The sequence below is a fragment of the Schistocerca cancellata genome, chromosome 4 (assembly GCF_023864275.1).
Source record: "Schistocerca cancellata isolate TAMUIC-IGC-003103 chromosome 4, iqSchCanc2.1, whole genome shotgun sequence".
Taxonomy (NCBI): domain Eukaryota; kingdom Metazoa; phylum Arthropoda; class Insecta; order Orthoptera; family Acrididae; genus Schistocerca; species Schistocerca cancellata.
The window spans coordinates 543,704,633-543,725,396 of NC_064629.1; the positions used below are offsets into that span (position 1 = coordinate 543,704,633).

Here is a 20,764-nt window from a genome sequence, read left to right on the forward strand (position 1 = left end):
AATGTAAAGTGTACCTTGTCACTCCACAGAATATTGCCGGTTCAACTTCGATCTGTCCGGAAAACAAACCGAAGAACAAACGTTGCTGCGGATTTTGAGGTTTCTGTTGCTGCACCGTCTGGATCATGTACAGGTAACAGTGTAAAATAGACTGCGAAACTTTCCGTAATGTTGACCATGGAATGGACAATTCTCGTGACACTGCCACGAGCACTAGCAGTACTCGCGGCGCACGCTGCATGGTCATTTAGAACAACAGCAACCTCGCCCGTAACGTCCAAGGGATAGGAAGCCTTCCTCCTTCAGGTGCTACACCAAGCCCACCCGTGTTTTCGAATTTCATTACCATCTTCTTTAAATCATTTAATGACATCGGGCCTCTCCTCAGACCTTTCAGTCAGCGATACTCTTGCAATGCAGGACTGTAATTGCTGCCGTGTACATAAAACAGTTTCACTAACAGCACAACTTGTTTTTCTCGATTGCCGTACTGTTCACTCACTCTATTGCTTGACAGATCATAGTGTGTATGCCATACCGTAACACATGTAGAGAGCCTGTATACAGAGAGAGTGGCCACAGGTGAAGTTGCCCGTGATTGGTTGATTAGCTTTGGCGCCATTTTTCTGCCAAACGTCTCTCGCGCTTCCTATGTTCGCCGTGCTTTTGAGTTGAATTGAAGATCAGAGGACTTTTGGAAACGATTAAAAGGATTTGAATTATTGAGAGACTTGTTATGCGTTGTGCACGCATGTTCGATTTAGTTGTATATCGTTTTTAGTACGTAATTAGCGTTTGCGATCTTAAATACGAGTTGAAATAATGAAGCGTTTTGTGATGAAGTCGGTAGGTCTACATGTTTGAAGAAAACACGTTAGTAATTGTACAGTATTGTTTTGACATCTGTAATTCGTTTTGCAGACGTTCATAAACGATGCCAGGTTGTGCTGCATTTGATTGTTCCAACAGAGGCGAAGGTGGATTTCGCATGTTAACATTTCCACGCAATGAAGAAAGTCACGCAAAACAGGTAGGCCTATTACAATTTACTGAATTTTTAAGCTCTTATTTCTTTAACAGTTCGTGCATACTGGTAGCATCACAAGCTTTTCTGAAGCCAATATCTGACAGTCCTTGCTGGAAACGGAAAGTTCCTGTAATTGTTATGCCATGCTCATTCGACTTTATAGCGAAAAACTTTATTTCGTTCCGAATCAGAACACTAGGCATTATTTTGGTTTCAGTATTATTGCCTGACTGTTGACGCAGGCAAGTTGTAAGCACGTTTTCTGCAGTTGTCGTGGTTGCTGAAACATTATTCGTAGTAAATAACTGTAGGTACTCTTGAAGACAGTTTTTAATAGGCCTACTTACTGTGGGGTAGAAGGGATACGGTAGTTTTCTTGTTATATTTGGTCGTTATTACAGTAGCCTACATTTAACATTACCTGATTTTTGTAATTTTTTTCGTTTGTTATCTACGAGAGGTATTCAGTATATATATGAAAGAAAGTCGTAAGCAGTTGTTTACTTGTGACATGCAAAAAGTTTGAAGACGTGACAAGAAGTACTAATACGTCTCACACATTTGCATGTCACAAGTAAACAACTGTTTAAGATTTTCATTCATCTGACGTAATACAGGTACGTTAAATCTCTAGCGTTATGCACTTCTGATACAAAACAAATGCTATACACTATATTTTATTATTTACGTTACTTTCATTGCAATATGTCTAGTAAACGAACTTAAAAGGAGATAAATGCAAGTAACGAATAGTTTTTACAGCCACTGTATCACGTTTTCCTGTGCTGTACGTAGTAGGCTACTATGAGTATATTATAGCTGTAAAGAAAGGCATTTAACGAATGATTTCGCCATATTGTCTTGTGCTTTTGATTCGGCGAGTGTGTACTCCACTACTCCATTACTGGCCATTCAAAAGTCCCACCCGCAGTTTGGCAGAAAAATGGCCGCCGTATCGTCCAGTTGGCCACTCTCTCCCTATACAGGCTCTCTAAATACATGCAGTGTACAGCGCCAGATTTGCACCTGGTGGCCACAATTGGAATTAATTTTTTCCAGCGCAAATCGGTTCCGCATTAGCGCATTAGTATATCTACTAAGTTTCGCTGCCATACGATAGCCAACCGAGGACCTCTGTGAGCAGCTGTATTTTAATTACAAACGAGCAGTATATCCCATAAAACTGATGTTCAAAATTCCTGTGTGTGCGTATCAATGAGAACTTGAAATGGATATCAATTATTATAGATAATTTGAACATTTGGCTTCAGTAAAATTTGCTCCACGTGCAATTACTGAATTTGGTGATTAAAGCATCAGAAAAATAGCATGCTCTCACACATTGATATCATATGGAACTATTTTATGATTCAATTTCACGCTTAAAAAAGACATAAGTTAACTGAGACAAGTAGAAAAAACAATCCTGTAATATTCGAATAGAGTATTAGTGGTATACCCCTTGACACAGTCACGTCAATTAAATATCTAGGCGTCAGTCTGCAAGGAAATATGAAATGGAACGAGCACGTAAGGTCGTTTGCAAGAAAGGCGAATGTCGACTTCGGTTTATTGGGAGAATTGAGAGACAGTTTAGCTCATCTATGCAGGAGAGAACACTGGTCCGTCTTCAGTACTGCTCGAGAGTTTGGAATCCCCACCAGGTCGTATTAAGGATGGCCTGCTCCTAGTTTTGTCACCGTTAAGTTCAGTCAACATGCGGGTATTACGAAATGCTGTGGGAGATCATAAGGTAATCCCCAGAGAGAAGATGATATTATTTTCGCGAAACACTGTTAATTGAAACTGGCGTTTTCGCCTGACTGCAGATCGATTCCACTGCCGCCAACGTACATTTATTGTAAGGAACATGAAGAAAAGTTTCGAGAAATTAGGGCTCGTATGGAGGAATATTTATTATTCCTCACTCTGATAGAGGAACAGGAAAGGGAATGACGAGTAGCGGTACAAGGTACCGTCCATCGCGAAGCATGTAGTGGGTTGCGGAATGTGTGGATGTAGATGTAGATATAGATGTAGATATGAAGTATTCATTCCATATAACAATGCAATTAAATTTCTCTTACACGGATCATATATTACGGCAATGTGTGGACGCAGTAGTTTTGACGTCAACAATACTGCAACGTTGCTGCAACATGCGGCAACAGTGCTGTATGGTCCGTCCATAGTGCTAACGGGGCTGGTAGTTGTGGAGTTATGGTCGAGGTGTTGCTGGTTGTGACTACCGAGGGTGGAGAATATTTCGTATCGCCAGGCCATATATACCTCTGTCTAGGCTTCCCTTGACGCCCACCACCATGTTTCTCTTCCTAACGGTGAAAGCACATCAGCGCTCAGTCACATGTCCGAGCGGTTAAGACATTGTTTCGTTAATTGAACTTTCCGTTGCTGCCTGGCAGAAGATGTCAACTATATTAAACAGGAAACACTTTCAGTGGTCTGTGAAACTTTCCAGAACTTTTGGAAAGCATTTCCTATTTAATAAAGTAGTTTCGTTTCATCCGACAGTTGGCACACGTACTATCACGCTCAAAAGTATCCGAACGACCTGGTTTGTGTTTAACCTGATTTGTATGCAAGCCACATAACTTAACTGTGTTGCTGGTACTCTGCTCTCTTTTCGGTACATTCGTTTGACTATACAAAATGGTTATTTCAAGAAGCCATAAGGGATAACTCCTATCAGTCGAGATGCAAATTAATATCACGATAATACTAGAATACTCTCTTTCAAATCCTGAAGGTGGCAGGCGTAAAATACAGGGAGCAAAAGGCTATTTACAACTTGTACAAAAACCAGATGGCAGTTATAAGAATTGAGGGGCACGAATGGGAAGCAGTGATTGAGAAGGGAGTGAGACAGGATTGTAGACTATCCCCGATGTTATTCAATCTGTATATTGAGCAAGCAGTATAGGAAACAAACAAAAAATTGGAGTAGGAATTAAAATCTAGGAAGAAGAAATAAAATCCTTGAGGTTTTCCGACGACATTGTAATTCTATAAGAGCCAGCAAAGGACTTGGAAGAACAGTTGAACGTAATAGACAGTGTCTTGAAAGGACGATAGAAGATGAACACCAACAAAAAAAAAAAAAAAAAAAAAAAAGGAAGGTTCAAATGGCTCTGAGCACTATGGGACTTAACATCTGAGGTCATCAGTCCCCTAGAACTTAGAACTAATTAAACCTAACTAACCTAAGGACATCACACACATCCATGCCCGAGGCAGGATTCGAACGTGCGACCGTAACGGTCACGCGGTTCCAGACTTGAGCACCTAGAACCGCATGGCCACTGCGGCCGGCAACAAAAGCAAAACGAGAATAATTGAATGTAGTCGAATTAAATCAGGTGATTCTGAGGGAATTATATTAGGAAATGAGACACTTAAAGTAGTAGATGAGTTTTGCTATTTGGGGAGCAAAATAACTGATGATGGTCGAAGACTGGCATTGGCAAGAAAAGTGTTTCTGAAGAAGAGAAATTTCTTAACATCGAGTGCAGATTTAAGCGTCAGGAAGTCTTTTATGGAAGTATTTGTATGGAGTGTAGCGTGTATGGAAGTGAAACATGGACGATCAGCAGTTCAGACATGAAGAGAAGATAAGCGTTCGAAATGTGGTGCTACAGAAGAATGCTGAAGATTAGATAGGTAGATCACCTAACTAATGTGGAGGTGCAGAATAGGACTGAGGACAAGAGGAATTTGTGGCACAACTTGACCAGAAGAAGGGATCGGTTGGTAGGACACGTTCTGAGTCATCAAGGGACCGCCAATTTAGTGTTTGAGGGAAGTACGGAGGATAAAAATGATAGAAGGAGACGAAGAGCTGAATATACTAAGCAGACTCAGAAGGATGTAGGTTGTAGTAAGTTACTCGAAGATGAAGAGGCTTGCACAGGTTAGAGTAGCATGGAGAGCTGCATCAAACCAGTTGCTGGACTGAAGACCACAACAACAACAACAATTCAAAGATCATAATACACGTTATTATAACCACGAAAGATATTACACACGGTTTCAGTCACAAATAACACAGTGTACGCAGGTTTAAACGTGATATGATATGGCATACAGTTTTATGTTTGACGGGGATTCGAACGCAGCACCTAATCGGATTGTTAACTAAACAGAATAAAATGTTAGAAATCGTAATTTTTCACCAATAGCGAGATGACTGAAACTACAATGACGAGACGAAAAAGTTTTGCCTTACCAGGATTCGAACCCAGCTCTTACCAAAAAATGGTTCAAATGGCTCTGAGCATTATGGGGCCTAACTTCTGAGGTCATCAGTCCCCTACAACTTAGAACTACTTAAACCTAACTAACCTAAGGACATCACACACATCCATGCCTGAGGCAGGATTCGAACCTGCGACCGTAGCGCCTAGAGCCGCTTGGCCACCCCGACCGGTCAGCTCTTACCGTCTTTGACTTCTAGTCGCCAGTGGACGTTAACAATCGGTTTATTTCACTAGTAGAAAGATGTACATATGTGTGAAATGGAAATAACGCGAGGAAAATCTCTGTGCTGTATTGTATTGTATCGTATGTTAACCGGGGACCTAGAAACGACGGAGAGGCTCCGCTCCCGCCGCAGCCGCAGTGGTCCACAACCCCATGAGGACTACCGCAGTCGCCGGCCGCGGTGGTCTAGCGGTTCTAGGCGCTCAGTCCGGAACCGCGCGACTGCTACGGTCGCAGGTTCGAATCCTGCCTCGGGCATGGATGTGTGTGATGTCCTCAGGTTAGTTAGGTTTAAGTAGTTCTAAGTTCTAGGGGACTGATGACCACAGATGTTAAGTCCCATAGTGCTCAGAGCCATTTGACTACCGCAGTCCACTTCACCCCTTCGCCGCCCCACACCGAACCCAGGGTTATTGTGCGGTTCGGCCCACGGTGGACCCCTCAGGGAACGTCTCACACCAGACGAGTGTAACCCCTGTGTTTGCGTGGTAGAGTAATGGTGGTGTACGCGTACGTGGAGAACTTGTCTGCGCAGCAATCGCCGACATAGTGTAACTGAGGCGGAATAAGGGGAACCAGCCCGCATTCGCTGAGGCAGATGGAAAACCGCCTTAAAACCATCCACAGACTGGCCGGTTCACCGGACCTCGACACAAATCCGCTGGGAGGATTCGTGCCGGGGACCAGGCGCTCCTTCCCGCCCGGAAAGCCGTGCGTTAGACCGCACGGCCAACCGGGCGGGCTCATCTCTGTGCTGACTGAGAGTGGAACGCTACACATATCGTCGTTGTTGACTACGCACGAAGAGGCGTTGACTATAGAATTATTTTGCTCCAGTAACTAAGAGGGGTATGTTGAACGTCAAATAATACGACTAGAAGTTCTGTATCTAACTGTGAAACCGGCACCAATCGTTAATATTGAAAACTCACTGAGAGATGTTAAAATTATTTGTGTCAAACCAGGTTTCGAACTCAGATATGCGCCTTTCGTGGAGATTATAAGGACCTTGGAGTCTTTGGGAAACAATGCAACGGTGGATCTGTATCATCTCAAAAGGGTCAAACGTGGCAGAGGAGAGATCTGAGTTCGAATCCCAGTCCAGCATCAATAATTTCAGTATCTCAAGTTCAAACACAATAAGAAGTGCCCTGTGAACTTACATGACGATTAGCTCCTTAACAAAAAGACTCTCATGTAAGGAAGCTTACTCGTAACTGTTATCGGAGGTCTGTTTGTGCTTGCTAAAAATGTTTGTCTCCCGTGTGAATCGAACCCAGATCCTAGGCTTAAGTTGCCATAATCATCACAACAGACCAGAAACCTACACTGAGTGATGTAGTCTGATAGTGTCGTAAAGGAAGATGCTCCACATTGAAAGAGAATTCGTATATAAACCTTGTAGTGAGAAGAGCTCCAAAAAGAAACCCAATTAACAGGTTATTCAGTGCCTCACGTTGTCAAATGAATTGTTTATTCACAAAAAACTAAGATCTGTCAGTATAAGCAAATAAATGTAGCTTTTAATAAGGGGGCAACGTCACAATTTCTTAAATTTTTCATCTTTGAATCTAGGAGGTTGTACATCGAAACTGTAATGAGACTTAAGATGGTGAAGTTAATATTTCCTTAATAAGTTCGATTAGGTACCTTATAGATTGGTGAGAGAAGACGTAAAAAGTAGACAAAACGTTTAGGTCTCTAGCGAGATTAGAACCCGCAGCTAATTCAGCGTTCCCTTCACAAAGGGGCAGCGCTATCACTTAGCTAGCGAGCCAGTAGCGTAAAAGTATGCTCTCACTGCGCTGTTGTTGATTAACAGAGATAATTATTGAAAATAATTATAACAGTCTAAATCACAGGCACATTTATTCAAAGGTGACGGGTTTCGATCATTACATGCTCTTTAGACCTAGCCATTTTGATGGGCAATGGTTGTGTATTGAGCAGGAACCGCTCAATGACGGTAGTCAAATGCAGTCACATTTGAATAAAGGTGCCTGCGATCTAGACAAGTTGTAATTACTTTCAAAGATTATAACTGGATCACTGATACCTCCAAATAAAACGCAATTAAAAATGTTAAATCTGACACTAGTTATAGATTATGTGTGGAATGACATACATTCCTGAAATCAAGTAATAAACTACACGCTCCAGTGTTACATATTACGTGAGAATCATTCAGATTATTTAACTGAAATGACAAAGAAATGTCAAGTAAATTTAGAAGGACAGTTCTGCACCACAGCAGGAAGTAAATCAACGGTTACGTAGTTTCCAAACGTATTCTATAATGTTACCAGTTCTCCATTAGAGTAGCGACAGGAGGAAGAAGTTCACTAAGGCTACTTACTAAGCTGGCCCTTCTCTTCAATAGCTGTCGTAATTATTTCTTCAGTAGCTGTCGTAATTATTTCTTTCCGTCAAACTGAGAAACTCATTCGACAGACGCAATTCCCTTCTTTTTATTTTCAGCATCACCCGCGGTTATCCTGTAAACATTATGAGGCGGTGTCACTTTTATTCTTTTGATCATTATGAATGTAAAAACTATTTTTCTTGAGAATACTTTCATTGGAATGACGTAAGGTTTCAAATCAAGGAAGCGAAGTGGGCTCAAAAAGACGCAAAGAAATGGACACGGCGAATGTGTGCAGAGGAAATCAGGTTTGTGTTTCTGCTAACACGAAGGGAAAAACAACTGTGATCAGAACATGTAAAAAAGAACATAAAACGCTAACGGTGTTGTCTGTATTGTCTGAAATATGTCTTCATTAAGCGAAACTGCCATACAGTTTGCATTAATCAAAATAACGAATAGAATCATTTACTTGTAGTGATTACACTGTATTCGCTGATATTGCTTTGTCGGTGAAAGCGAAGTGCGTCTGGTGGATCGCAGTGTCAAAATACATTCCTGGAAATTGAAATAAGAACACCGTGAATTCATTGTCCCAGGAAGGGGAAACTTTATTGACACATTCCTGGGGTCAGATACATCACATGATCACACTGACAGAACCACAGGCACATAGACACAGGCAACAGAGCATGCACAATGTCGGCACTAGTACAGTGTATATCCACCTTTCGCAGCAATGCAGGCTGCTATTCTCCCATGGAGACGATCGTAGAGATGCTGGATGTAGTCCTGTGGAACGGCTTGCCATGCCATTTCCACCTGGCGCCTCAGTTGGACCAGCGTTCGTGCTAGACGTGCAGACCGCGTGAGACGACGCTTCATCCAGTCCCAAACATGCTCAATGGGGGACAGATCCGGAGATCTTGCTGGCCAGGGTAGTTGACTTACACCTTCTAGAGCACGTTGGGTGGCACGGGATACTTGCGGACGTGCATTGTCCTGTTGGAACAACAAGTTCCCTTGCCGGTCTAGGAATGGTAGAACGATGGGTTCGATGACGGTTTGGATGTACCGTGCACTATTCAGTGTCCCCTCGACGATCACCAGTGGTGTACGGCCAGTGTAGGAGATCGCTCCCCACACCATGATGCCGGGTGTTGGCCCTGTGTGCCTCGGTCGTATGCAGTGCTGATTGTGGCGCTCACCTGCACGGCGCCAAACACGCATACGACCATCATTGGCACCAAGGCAGAAGCGACTCTCATCGCTGAAGACTACACGTCTCCATTCGTCCCTGCATTCACGCCTGTCGCGACACCACTGGAGGCGGGCTGCACGATGTTGGGGCGTGAGCGGAAGACGGCCTAACGGTGTGCGGGACCGTAGCCCAGCTTCATGGAGACGGTTGCGAATGGTCCTCGCCGATACCCCAGGAGCAACAGTGTCCCTAATTTGCTGGGAAGTGGCGGTGCGGTCCCCTACGGCACTGCGTAGGATCCTACGGTCTTGGCGTGCATCCGTCCGTCGCTGCGGTCCGGTCCCAGGTCGACGGGCACGTGCACCTTCCGCCGACCACTGGCGACAACATCGATGTACTGTGGAAACCTCACGCCCCACGTGTTGAGCAATTCGGCGGTACGTCCACCCGGCCTCCCGCATGCCCACTATACGCCCTCGCTCAAAGTCCGTGAACTGCACATACGGTTCACGTCCACGCTGTCGCGGCATGCTACCAGTGTTAAAGACTGCGATGGACCTCCGTATGCCACGGCAAACTGGCTGACACTGACGGCGGCGGTGCACAAATGCTGCGCAGCTAGCGCCATTCGACGGCCAACACCGCGGTTCCTGGTGTGTCCGCTGTGCCGTGCGTGTGATCATTGCTTGTACAGCCCTCTCGCAGTGTCCGGAGCAAATATGGTGGGTCTGTCACACCGGTGTCAATGTGTTCTTTTTTCCATTTCCAGGAGTGTATTACGTACTTCAGACGGAGGGAAACCAAAATGTTAGTAAGAGGTCCATGAAGCTGAATTTAGTATAATCTCACACATTATCTAACATTATCGAACTTGCACAGTACTCTTTCACTGGTTTCATTTTCTTCACTGATTTTTGAGTCAAGATTTTGGTCATTGCGAAAGATTTCCTTGTACTGCTTGCTTTTCTGATTTTAGCAGCTTATGAAACGCCTTTGCGGATTTTCGTGATTTGTAATCAGGGTTGTCTTTTCATTTGTGTCATATGTCTGAAGTGGATCCATTTAAAGCATTCTTAATGAAAATTGCTTCAAATGAATAATATTTAAAAGAATTTTATTTGTTCGTAATGCTGACAGTGTCAGGTGACGCTAAAATACGAGTCTCTTCCGGTGAATGAGCTTCATGTTTGCAGTACACTTAACATAAAAAACAAAAATAGCTACGACATCTATTGAACAGTAGGGCAGTCGAAATAATGCACCCTGCTCTTTATTCATGATGTCTGAGTTACAGTTGGTGAGTCTGCATATTATTTAAAACTGTGCTTTAGCTCAAACTCATAGTCACAAAAATATGAATGAAAGTCATTGGGCTATGCTTCAGATATTTCGGCTGCCAGTCAAAGCGGTAGCAGCAAGCTTCGGGTCGTCTTCGAAATGCGAGTTTCCCCATTGCTAGTCATCTCGGCACATCAGTTGAGCAAAAGTTTTATTCCACTGGCTAGTATAATGGAGAATTGGCAACATTGTAGAACACATTTGGCAACTATGTGACCGTCGATTTATATCCTGTTGTGGTATAGAGTCTTCCTGCTAAATTTACTTGATATTTCGTTGGCATTTCCAGTAAATAATCTGAATGATTCTCCATTAAGGTGTAACCCTCGGAGTCAAAGTCATTATTTGATTCCAGGAAGATCATTCCATACAGAATCTTCGACTAATCTCAATTTTAACGTTACTAATTATCTCTGTCAATCAACACTACCAAACCGAGAGCATACTCCTATCACTACCAGCTCGTTAGCTAAATTGTAAAACTTCGATTTTATAGAAATCATCCTAAAGAGTTCTCTTGAAGATCTGGCAGCATACTACAGGATAAACCAGCTTAAGCCAAATCCTTCAAAGACGCAAGTGTGTGCTTTCCATCTGAGAAATAGGGAAACCACTCGTAAGTTAAGGATGGAATGGTCATTGGTTAAGTTAGAACACTGTGATATTCCAAAATACCTAGGAATACCACTCGACAGATCTCTAGCGTTCAAAAAACACTGCATGAATTTCAAATCAAAAGTCTTCACAATTAACAACCTACTGAGAAAACCGGCCGGATGTCAGTGGGGCAGCGAAGCTGAAACCATCCGAACTTCTGCAATGGCATTATACTACTCCGCTGCATAGTATGCCTGTCCTCTATAGTATAAGTAAACAAAGGCCAAAATGGTAGATATTGCCCTAAATGACACATGCAGAATTATAGCAGGCTGCTTGAAGTCAACTCCAGTCGAATGGCTCTACCACCTTGAAGGAACTGCACCACCTCCTATTCGAAGAGAAATAGCAGCAAACAGGAAAAGAACGAAACTGAAGCAAAAAAAAAAAAAAAAACGCATCCCATGGATGGACTAGAGCCCTACTCACAACGACTAAGGTCAAGGAAAAGTTTCCTCCGAACATCGAAGAAGGAACAAGCGCTGATGAAGAAGCCAGACTGAGGTTTTCAGAATCTTTACCCCTAGTCATGATGAGATTGGTCAGTCGATAAATCCTGGAATAGGCTGAGGTCAGGAGTGGGAAGATCACGGGCTAACCTGGCAAAATGAGAATACACTGAAGAAAACAAAGCCCAATGTGACTGCGGAGAAGAACAGACTGTTCAACAAATGCTTCAGTGTTGATGTGTCCAGCAACCTGCACAAAAGATAACTTTCCGCTGGCAACGAAAAAAGCAGTGGAAGTGGCCAAATTTTGGTCAAAGATTATATAAACTGTATTGGTCTGTCAATAAATGTATAAACTGTGGTTTATGTATGTTTCTGATACGATAATAATAACAGTTAATTTGTTGCGTGGTTCCTTTGTGAAGGAAAGGCTGTATTACCTGTAGGTTATAATATCGCTAGTGGCCTAGACATTTTGTTTGATTTTTAAGTCTTCTCTTACAGATCAATAAGCTGCCAGGTCAAAAACCACTAAGTAAATCTTAACTTTATCATCTAATATGTACTTCACAGTCGTCTCTAACTTTTTTATTTTTTGCAGGAGGAGAATGAAATTTTTTTGAACATACTTGGAACGTTCAGCTATATATTGAGCCTACTCAGTGTAGCCTTCATCAGCGGTAATGCATCTGGCCCAACGTTCTTTCCATGATGAAAATGCACTTTGGTAAAATTCTGGGGATTGACTTTTACACCATCGCTTGACACAGGAAATAAGGTCTTTCTCACTATCAAATGTTTTACCGCGCATGTGGGCCTAAATATGAAGGTGAGGATTTAAGAAACTGTGACTTTGCATCCTTGTTAAAACTTACATTTTTACTCTTACCCACACTCATCTTAGCTTTTTGTGAATAAACAATTCATTTGACTGTGTGAGACGTTAAGTAATTTGTTGACTGGGTCTCTTTTTAGGTTTTCTCTCACCTCGAGGTCTATACAAAGGGCGTTCAAAAAATTTTCACAGTCGTCTCTAATTTTTTTATTTTTTGCAGGAGGAGAATGAAATTTTTTTGAACATACTTGGAACGTTCAGCTATATATTGAGCCTACTCAATGTAGCCTTCATCAGCGGTAATGCATCTGGCCCAACGTTCTTTCCATGATGAAAACGCACTTTGGTAAAATTCTGGGGATTGATTTTTACACCATCGCTTGACACAGGAAATAAGGTCTTTCTCACTATCACCGCGTATGTGGGCCTTCAGACGACCAAATAGGCAAAAATCATACGGAGTCAAGTCCGGACTGTAGGGAGGAAGAGGAACAATTTTCCAAACCATTTTGCTGATTTTCTCCTGCGTCGTAAGGGCTGTATGGGGTTTGGCATTTTCATGGTGTAATCTGATGAGCTGACCGTGAAGCTGTGGTCTATGGGCCTTGATGGCATGTCACAGCTTGTCCAATGACAAACAGTAACCCTCCCGGTTAACTAACGAGCCAGGTTCCAAAAAGTCAATGAAACTGACACCACACTGACCCCAGAAGAAGGAGGCCATCACCTTTCGGCCTGCTGTTCGTGAAAGTCTTGGTTTCTTCTTCCGAGGGGAATCCGGATGATACTGTTGGGACCCACTGTGTCCTCCCCATAAACAGGGAGCAATTTCCTGTGAATCGATGTGGCAGAGTCATCGCCGGTCTTGAAGAGGAACACCATCACCGACCGTTGTTGCAACCTGACATCTACTTCACCGTCCATTATCGCTCATCTGTAAATAAAAGATAATACTTTTATATACCGACTTATAGCTAAATGTTTCAAGTATGTTCAAAAATAATTTCATTCTCCTCCTGTAAAAATAAAGAAATTAGAGACGACTGTGAGAAACTTTTTGAACGACCTTTTTATACTTACGTGATAATTCTGATATGCTTCTTGGGTAGGACACAGAACGTCTTTAGACACAGACCACGTCGTGCTCAAAAGTGCCTAATATCTTGCTAATACTTTTGAGGCTAACCGAGAGACCGATGAATTTCGTTAATGCGATACATCCATAGCCATGTGAGATTACAATACAGTTACCACCACTGAGGGCAACGGCCTTGCCACAGTGGATACACCGGTTCCCGTGAGATCACCGAAGTTAAGCGCTGTCGGGCGTGGCCGGCACTTGGATGGGTGACCATCCAGCCGCCATGCGCTGTTGCCATTTTTCGGGGTGCACTCAGCCTCGTGATGCCGATTGAGGAGCTACTCGACCGAATAGTAGCGACTCCGGTCAAAGAAAACCATCATAACGACCGGGAGTGCGGTGTGCTGACCACACGCCCCTCCTATCCGCATTCTCACCTGAGGATGATATGGCGGTTGGATGGTCCCGATGCTTGCGGCCTGAAGACGGAGTGCTTTATCACCATTGAAATTTGAAAATTAAATTTTGTTTTCCTTTCAGACATAAGAACTTAAAATTGCTTAAATATTGTGAAATGATTATGAAATACTCTGATGAGCTAAAACATTATTACCACTTTATTTGATCCATTTTGATGAGAGAACACCACAGCTATTTCTTAAATTACACTGTAGGAAATACTGCAACTAGCCACAACTTTTTTGAAATTACTTTATTGCACCATTATTAGTTTCGGCTCTGAGCCTATCATCAGATGGTAGTGCTGACTTATTTGCAAGTTTTACATTTGTGTCCTAAAATATAACAAAGTTTATGTGACAGCATAGTTTAGAGAAGGTTTTACATTTGTGTCCTAAAATATAACAAAGTTTTTTGATTACATATTTTTACACTCATATATGCTCTACACGTTGTACTTACTTCCCTAAAATCCCTCCTTTACATATTATAAGACAGAGGTTTGATTTTCTTTTACATTCCGGGTTTATCAATGATCAGAACTAAATTCAGGATGGCAGATACATTTGTCTACATCAGCTGCTGATTTGATGTGCCAAAGAACGTGATACTTGTACAGGTACGCCGCACTTCTGGGTTTATTGTAAAGATACTTCTTCATAGTACAGATATTTTTACACAGTTCATCATTCAATTATTTAGGTCTGAAAGATGCTGGTAACATTGTATTGAGCATATATAAGTGTGAAACTATATAATAAGAAAACTTCTTTATGTTTTAGGTCATAATTGTAAAACCTATTTTAAACTATGCTAGTCACAAAAACCGTGTTACATTTTAGAACACAAATGTAAAACCTGCAAAGAAGTCAATATTAGAATCTGACTTTGGGCTCAGGCCCTAAACTAGTAATGGTACAATAAAATCGTTTCAAAAATCGTATGGCTGGTTGCAGTATTTCCTACAGTGTACATGACCACTACCCATCGCCAGATTGACTGCTTCCTGGTGGCGATATGGGCATGTGACGCAGCTAGGAAATCGTACAAGAGTAGCAGAGAAGAATGGAGTCATTCTGTCGGCGATACGGGTCGAAAATAAGGAAATCTACTGACCTAAGCGATTTTTAAGGACAGATTGTTATCGCTTGGTGCGTGGCAACGAGCATCTCATAAACTACGAAGCTGATCGGCTGGTCGCATACTGCTGTCGTGTGAACCTATGGAAAGTGGTTGCAGGACGGTGAAACAACAAGTGTGGGACAAGGTTTCGGACGTCGACGCCTCATCACAAAGCGTGGAGGTAGGAGGATTATTCGTTGTGTAAAGCAGGAGAGGCGGCAATCTGACGACAGACGTGCAATGCTGGTGCCGCCATAAGTTTTCCGTACCGCTCCGTTCAGTGCACACAATTGAACATGGGCATTGAGGCAGACGACACTTACACGTTCCCATTCTGACCCAACGATCTCATTAATTATAATTAATCACGATTGCAGTGAGCACGGGATTATCGGGATTCGACAGTGGATGAACGGAAAGGTGTCATCTGGTTGGATGAGTCACGTTTGTTGTTACACCAGGTCGCTGATCGTGTCCGGATACGCAATCATGCAGGCGAAAGGATACTCGAAAGATGCATCGCATCACCGGACGAAGACCGATGACACCGGTGGGGACAGGATGATACTATAGGGGACATTCACCTGCGCTCCCGTGGAACCTGCGCTAGCGATCGAAGGCATCATGAAAGCTGTGGACGACGTGATCATCATTGCGGACCACCTGCATCTCTTCATGGTTGATGTCTTCCCCCATGGCGTTGGCATCATCCACCGTGATAACTGCTAAGTTTTGAATTGCAAACTTCGTTTTTTATTGTTATGCTGCAATCAAATTAATGTGATCAAAAGTATAAGGACACGTGGCTGAAAATTACTTAAAAGTTCGTGGCGCCCTCCATCGGCAATGCCGGAATTCAGTATGGTGTTGGCCCACCCTTAGCCTTGATGGCAGCTTCCACTCTCGCACGCTTACGTTCAATCAGGTGCTGGATGACTTCTTGGGGAATGGCAACCCATTCTTCGCGGAGTGCTGCACTGACTAGAACTATCGATGGCGGTCGGTGAGGCCTGGCACGAAGTCGATGTTCCAAAATACCCCGAAGGTGATCTACAGGACTCAGGTCAGGACTCTGTGCAGGCCAGTCTATTACAGAGATGTTATTGTCGTCTAACCACTCCCCCATAGGCCGTGCATTATGAGCAGGTGCTTGATCGTGTTCACAGATGCAGCCACCATCCCCGAATGGCTTTTCGACAGTGGGAAGCAAGAAGGTGCTTAAAACATCAATGTAGGCCGGCGCTGTGATTTCGGAAACCATTCGGAACAGAGCATACGTCCATATGAAGTATTACCAGCATTAGCATCCCTCAAAGCACTTACGTTTCTTGCTGTCTCATCCCGTCTGAAGGATATTAGCTTCATGTCCGTCTTGGTTATGATAATTCGTTCGCTATGCTGCTCATAGTAGTACGCCTATATTGCTGTTTTCTTTTTCATTATTAGGCCTACTGTTCCATTACTCATAATTAATTTTGATTTGATAACAATTACTTAACAATAAGCGACAATGAGAACATTTGTCGAAATTCAGTAGCAAAATATAAAACACAAGGTATCAAATACTACTGGCCATTAAAATTGTTACACCAAGAAGAAATGCAGATGATAAACGGATATTCATTGGACAAATATATTATACTAGAACTGACATGTGATTACATTTTCACTCAATTTGGGTGCATAGATCCTGATAAATCAGTACCCAAAACAACCACCTCTGGCCGTAATAACGGTCTTGATACGCCTGGGCATTGATTCAAACAGAGCTTGGATGGCGTGTACAGGTACAGCTGCCCATGCAGCTTCAACACGATACCACAGTTCATCAAGAGTAGTGACTGGTGTATTGTGACGAGCCAGTTGCTCGGCCACCATTGACCAGACGTTTTCCATTGGTGAGAGACCTGGAGAATGTGCTGCCCACAGCAGCAGTCGAACATTTTCTGTATCCAGAAAGGTCTGCATAGGACCTGCAACATGCGGTCGCGCATTCTCCTGCTGAAATGCAGGGTTTCGCAGGGATCGAATGAAGGGTAGAGCCACGGGTCGTAACACATATGAAATGTAACGTCCACTGTTCAAAGTTCCGTCAATGCGAACAAGAGGTGACCGAGACGTGTAACCAATGGCACCTCATACCATCACGCCGGGTGATACGCCAGTATGGCGATGACGAATACACGCTTCCAATGTGCGTTCACCCCGATGTCGCCAAACACGGATGCGACCATCACGATGCTGTAAACAAAACCTGGATTCATCTGAAAAAATGACGTTTTGCCATTCGTGCACCCAGGTTCGTCGTTGAGTACACCATCGCAGGCGGTCCTGTCTGTGATTCAGCGTCAAGGGTAACCGCAGCCATGGTCTCCGAGCTGATAGTCCATGCTGCTGCAAACGTCGTTGAACTGTTTGTGCAGGTGGTTGTTGTCTTGCAAACGTCCCCATCTGTTGACTCAGGGATCGATACGTGGCTGCACGATCTGTTATAGCCATGCGGATAAGATCCCTGTCATCTCGACTGCTAATGACACGAGGCCGTTGGGATCCAGCAAGGCGTTCCGTATTACCCTCCTGAACCCACAGATTCCATATTCTGCTAACAGTCAATGGATCTCGACCAACGCGAGCAGCAATGTCGCGATACGATAAACCGCAATCGCGATAGGTTACAATCCGACCTTTATCGGAAACGTGATGGTACGCATTTCTCCTCCTTACACGAGGCATCACAACAAAGGTGTGACCAGGCAACGCCGGTCAACTTCAGTTTGTGTATGAGAAATCGTTTGGAAACTTTCCTCATGTCAGCACGTTGTAGGTGTCGCCACCGGCGCCAACCTTGTGTGAATGCTCTGAAAAGCTAATCATTCGCATATCACAGCATCTTCTTCCTGTCGGTTAAATTTCGCGTCTGTAGCACGTCATATTCGTGGTATAGGAATTTTAATGGCCAGTAGTGTAGTATAACTCTGTGAAACAGTTTTAGAAAAAGGCGTTAAGTATTTCGGTCTTTTCTGTGCCATCCTCCGTAACAATGCCATTATGATCAATACAGATGGCTTCGATACATTTACTGATTTAACGTCATATCCTAAATTCTCAGGATTTTCTGTCAAGTCGGTAGACAGAATATTAATTTCTAACTCGTCGAACGCTTCACGAATGCTTCTCTTTACGCTAATTTTGGCTTCGTTCAGCTTTTGTTTGTCTGTGAGACTTTTCCTACGTTTAAATTTGCAGTGAAGCTCTCTTTGCTGACGTAGCAGCTTTCTAACACGTTTGTCGAAACAAGCGGGACTTTTCCATCCCTCACAACTTTGCTCGACTCATACTTGTCGAAAGCTGGCCGGTGTGGCCGTGCGCTTCTAGGGGCTTCAATCTGGAACCGCGTGACCGCTACGGTCGCAGGTTCGAATCCTGCCTCGGGCATGGATGTGTGTGATGTCCTTAGGTTGGTTAGGTTTAAGTAGTTCTAAGTTCTAGGGGACTGATGACCACAGATGTTAAGTCTCATAGTGCTCAGAGCCATACTTGTCGAAAGCATAGTGTACAATGCTCTTGAACTATCTCCACTGACAGTCAATATCGCCTTCCCACGGTCTGATTATGGATTGGAAATAAATCTAAGATCCTGAAGGCCTACTAGTATCTATTATGAATGCAAACTGTGTAAGTTCGTTTCATTTATGCCGCTCGTAACACGAGGATTGTGCCAGTCAGTTTAGGTGGAGTGACGTAAATGAGTAAAAAATCCATCAGGGACATTTTAAACGGCCGTGCGGTTCTAGGCGCTGCAGTCTGGAGCCGAGCGACCGCTACGGTCGCAGGTTCGAATCCTGCCTCGGACATGGATGTGTGTGATGTCCTTAGGTTAGTTAGGTTTAAGTAGTTCTAAGTTGTAGGGGACTGATGACCTCAGAAGTTAAGTCGCATAGTGCTCAGAGCCATTTGAACATTTTAAACTTCCTAAAGCTGCCCGAGTCGACTTCTGGTGACGTGACCGTGAAGTGGAAGTACGAAGCAACAACCACAGCTAAATCGAGATCAAGCAGACGTCATGTACAGGCGGACAAGGACTGTCGAACATTCCGGACAGTCGCTGAAAAAATTGCATCAAATGAGAAAGGAATCACTCCTGAGTTCCAAGTGCTACCGGCGATCTAGCTATCACATTTGCTGTGCATAGGGACCATAAATAATGGGACACATGAAATGTATTTTCAGTTGCGAATATGGACAACCAACAGCTGTATAATGGACTGACGACAATTAAAATTTGGGCTGGACCAGGACTCGAAACGGGAGCATTTCCCGCTCATCGCGAGCGATCGCCTTACTTTTCTTTTTAAATGTCGTTTTGTTCAGGGCGCACGTCTCATGATATCCGTTCAAGTTCATTGTCGACCCATTCACTTAGTCCTTTTTTTTAAGGCACCGTTTGGCTATCGCAGCACTCACGGCCAGACCCAAACTTCGATATGTCGTCAACCATGTGTCCACAACCTGCACTCGTACATCAATTATATTTCCGTACAAGGGAGACATTTTATTTGAAACTCACTTGCTCGGCGTCGGCAGACAAATACGATAGAGCACTGCATGTTTTATTCCGAATTACGATGCAATTTTCATTCGGACTTGCTGGCATCGCAATTTAGATTAACACAGGCACTGCAATATCGTATAAATAATGGGGTAAAATATCCGAGCAGCTCTTCATAAGCCACACATTTCTGTTATAGCGACGCTTGAGATTATGTAAAGGAAGACGCAAAAAAAAAAAAATGGTTCAAATGGCTCTGAGCACTATGGGACTTAACTGCTGAGGTCATCAGTCCCCTAGAACTTAGAACTACTTAGACCTAACTAACCTAAGGACGTCACACACATCCATGCCCGAGGCAGGATTTGAACCTGCGACCGTAGCGGTCGCGCGGTCCCAGACTGAAGCGCCTAGAACCGCTCGGTCACACCGGCCGGCAAGGGAGACGCAACTGGACGGTGTAAGACTAGATACGAGTAGTTTGGTCTGATGAATCACGTTACGCCCTATTGCATTCCGATGAAAGGGGATGAAAGGAATGCCTGGAGCATGTTGCCTGTAATCCTGTGTACTGCCAACAGCGAAGCATGGAAATGTTGTTACGGCATGGGGGTGTTTTCCATGGTTGGATGGTCCCCTTATTTTACGTGAGAAAACGTCTATCAGCAATGCAGTGCACCCGAACATAAAGTATCGTCTGTGAGGCAAATGGTTTGTATACACTAAAGTTCCTAAAATGCACTGGTCTACCCAGAGTCCCGATCTGAACCCGGTGTCACTCTTTTTAGATGAGTTAGAATGTCGACTTCGCTCCAGGTCCACGCGTCCTACATCATTATCTTTTTTTTAAGAAAGCACGCTGTCTGTTCCTTTGAAAGGACAGACACCGCACAGACCCCGCAGCTGTGAAACACTATATGGAAATGGAAGGGGGATCATTGCTGTCAGCTGCAACGGGAGGGATATTAAGTGTTCATAAAACTGTGAAGCCTGGCTGAGCAATGGATGACTTTCTTCAGTGATAATGCACTAAAGACGTCCGACCCCCTGTGGGAATCTATGAGTAGCGAACGGGAGTATATTGGACACGGACTGTGGATAGGTGGCTCTAGGTGGGAGTGTGGATCGACCGTGCAGCTGCAATAACGCTTTGTCCCGGATGGCGCACTGTTTACCGCACCTGTCTC

At 43.7% G+C, this 20,764-nt stretch overlaps 1 pseudogene; it reads left to right on the forward strand.

Moving 5' to 3' along the window:
- Positions 1–13,627: 13,627 nt before the first annotated feature.
- Positions 13,628–13,744, forward strand: LOC126185900 (5S ribosomal RNA; annotated as a pseudogene).
- The last annotated feature ends 7,020 nt before the right edge of the window (positions 13,745–20,764 follow it).